General features: G+C 45.6%; 1 pseudogene; it reads left to right on the forward strand.

Moving 5' to 3' along the window:
- The first annotated feature begins 338 nt into the window (after positions 1 to 338).
- On the forward strand, positions 339 to 436 carry LOC115064740 (annotated as a pseudogene).
- The last annotated feature ends 2,978 nt before the right edge of the window (positions 437 to 3,414 follow it).

Here is a 3,414-nt window from a genome sequence, read left to right on the forward strand (position 1 = left end):
CTCCGTCTTTCTCCCTCTTTATGCATGTGTGTGAAACTCTTTCTCCTCTTTTTCTATCTTTCCCTTCTCCCCTCTTCCCTCCCTCCCCTCCTCTCTCTGCAAGTGTAGGTATAATTTAAAGTTTTGGAAACTTTAACTTTTCTATCAACTTTGGAAAAAGTATCCTGTGTTTCCTGTGTTGAGTTGGCACTGTATTAGAATGATCAGCTATATTGGTCTTAGAGTCCATCTTTTAATTTGGACCGGGGTAGTGCACCAAATTAAGCATAAAAGGTATGTCCATGGGTCTGGTGAGAGAAACTCCTAATAAAATATTCCCGAAGTAAATAAGAATTATAACTGCTGTGACACAGGTGTCTCAGTAGGTGGCAGAGAGGCTATGTCGATGCTCGGTGTTCTGACCTGTGAACATCAGAGTGTTGAGTAACCCAACAATCCATGAAACACGTGAACCTAATGGGGACTGCGCCAGAGATGAGACGAACCCTGCTGAGGACTGCAAGCCTGGGCAAGAAGCAAGCCCAAGATGGCCACCAGACTGGTGCCATGGGGTCCTGGACAGGGAGCTAGCCTGAGAAGACTACCAGTCCAGCATGAAGTAGGCCAGGAGTAGCAGATCATACTGGGGATGACCCTTGCCCAGTGCCACAATGCACGAATGGGGTATAGAACTCCTGAGACCACGCCTGAGACAACCCCAGATGCTCACAGCCACTAGTGCCACTAAGAGGAGGAAGTAAATGACGAAGAAATGGAAGAGAGAGCAACAGAAGGTGGGCTCCACGAAGACAGGCAGAAGTGGAGGGTAGTGAGAGAAAGCCTGATGGGAGTTGCCAGCGATCTCACAGGAGAACATGGTAGAGTCCTGGCCTGTACTGATAACGGGGACCACAGTGGGAGTCAGTGACCCTGTAGCAGCAGGGGGTCTGTCACCACCAACGGCCAGGCAGATGTCCCTGGTCTGGCTTGCCACCCAGGGACAAGTTGATGTGTTAGGGCTGTGCAGAACTGGCTCCATCCCTTGCCTTGGCTTAGTCGGAGAGCTGTCCCTGGGCCACAAGAGCAGGAGAGCTATTCTTGCCCCTCCCCACCCCACCCCAGCCCACCCCACCCCACCCCCGTCAGCATCTCAGGAGAGTGGGCACTGCACCTTGCCTGGGCAGCACAGTAGAGCTGACACTGATGACGGGGGTATCTTGGCACGGAGCACGTGAGCATGGGAGAGCTGGCCCTACAACTTGTCTACCATGTGGTAATGTGGGTGGCGGAGAGATGCCCTCCCACTGTCCCTTGCCACCTCTAGCAGGCAGGATGGCTGACTCCCGATCATCAGAGCAGGAGAGCTCTCTCTACCCCTCACCTACTGCAGCACTCAGGTAAGTGGGCCATGCATCTTGTATGGGGAGGATAGGAAAGTTGGTTTGGGATGTGGAGGCTGTGGGTGAGCTGGTCTTGAGAGTGTAAGTAGGGTTTAAGCGAAAAAGAGCTGGTTCTGCCTCTTGTCTGCTGTGCCATGTTGGGGATGAGAGAGAGAGACCGTTGGTCCTCCTCTTCCTCATCCCTCATCCCTCAGCCCTCACCACCTTTGGCAGGTGGAAGAGCTACCCATGAGGTCATGAGTGGGAGAACTGGTCATGTACCTTGCCATGGGACAGTCCTGAGGTTGTGAGAGCAGGAGCGCCTGCAGGCTGATCAGATTAAACACCCCTCAGATCCAGAACCAGGGCTTTAGATTGGCCCACCTCGACATCTACTCCATCAATGAATTGCTGGAGTGCACGAAGGATCTGGTCCTACAGATCTAAAATGACAAGAGCTTCATGACTCAGGGCAACAACAGGATATCTGAAAGGAGTGCCAATAAGATTCCAGTATTGATAAGAGTGGCAAGAGCCAGAGGCCTCATACCAGACCAATGAGTCACTGCAAGGAACATTTGCAAGCAAAGACGTGCTACCATGCCTTATTTAAAATAGAGAAATAAAGTGTATCATTGCTCCATTAAATTCACATGCTGTTGTTGCTTAGGACACACAGAGAACTTTCCAAACCTCTTTGTTCTAATATTCCGACTGACATGTCTGAATATGTTTTAATGTTAGACAATGTTTACGTTTTTTTACTTGTATGTCTGCAGGAGAAGTCCGTGAGTTTACATGAGGATGTGCCTTTGTATGTGTGGAATCCAGGAGAGGTTTCTGCTTCCTCAAAGCTGGAGTTGCAGGTGTTTATGGGATGTATGGTTTATTATGCAAGTGTTGGTGTCTAAACTCTGGTCTGAGTGATTGTGCAGCACGTGTTCTTTACTGGGCCATCTATCCAGCTCAGATTGGTTATGTCTACACGTTCTTACATCCGCATTCAAAATAAAAGGTTTCATCACGACACCATCAAACTGTAGTGTCAGTTTGGAGTCTTAAAATAAATCTGATTTATGTTTAAAAAAATAAAAAACAAAGTGAAGAAACACAGCAAACAAGAAATTTGGAAAAGGTAGTACATTAGAATATAAGGCCTGGGCCAAGTAGTGGGAGTGGGTGGGTAGGGGAACAGAGGTGGGGGGAGGGGTATGGGAAACTTTCGGGATAGCATTTGAAATGTAAATAAAGAAAATAATAATAATAATAAAAAAAGAATATAACATAGAACATTCACTCGTAATAGGGAGTGACATTCTTTTATAAGTGAGATTCTGAGGGAATAGAAGGAAGTATATTAGAGAAAGAAAGAGCAGGAATTTTCTCAAAATAAATGATAAAATATCTAACTCTAGATTTAACAACTTCCATCCAATTAGATATAAGATGAAATAAAAGAAAAAAACTCCACTCCACGTATTGAGAATTTGGATTACTGATGACTAAGAGTACAGATTAAATTGCAGTGAAAGAGGGGAGAGATTGCCTGCAAAAAAATGTGTTTGGCATTAGGTTTAATGGGTAATTTATCAACAATATAAAGGAGAAATCCAGACAAATGGTTTCCAATTGTTAGAGAAGATTGTGATGCTAGAATTCTATTTCTCAAGTTTTTCAAAAATGAATATAAATGTCCCCACACGTGAAATGAAAAAAATCATCATTCATAAAGAATGGGCTGAGGAATGTAGTTGGGGAACCAGAGCTAGAAATTTAACCTCAAAAGATCACTAACATGAAAGGGGATTGAGCAAGAGAAGAAAATCTCAACAATCCACACAAAACAATCATGATTGATAATGCTTTTATATCAGTACTTCTGTACTGGCTAGTTTTGTGTCAACTTGGCACAGCTGGAGTTATCACAGAGGAGGGAGCTTCAGTTGGGGAAACGCCTCCATGAGATCCTGCTGTAAGGCATTTTCTCAATTGGTGATCAAGGAGGGAGGTCCCCTTGTGGGTGGTGCCATCTCTGGGCTGGTAGTCTTGGTTCTAT

The sequence above is a fragment of the Mus pahari genome, chromosome 9 (genome assembly GCF_900095145.1).
Source record: "Mus pahari chromosome 9, PAHARI_EIJ_v1.1, whole genome shotgun sequence".
NCBI classification, from domain to species: domain Eukaryota; kingdom Metazoa; phylum Chordata; class Mammalia; order Rodentia; family Muridae; genus Mus; species Mus pahari.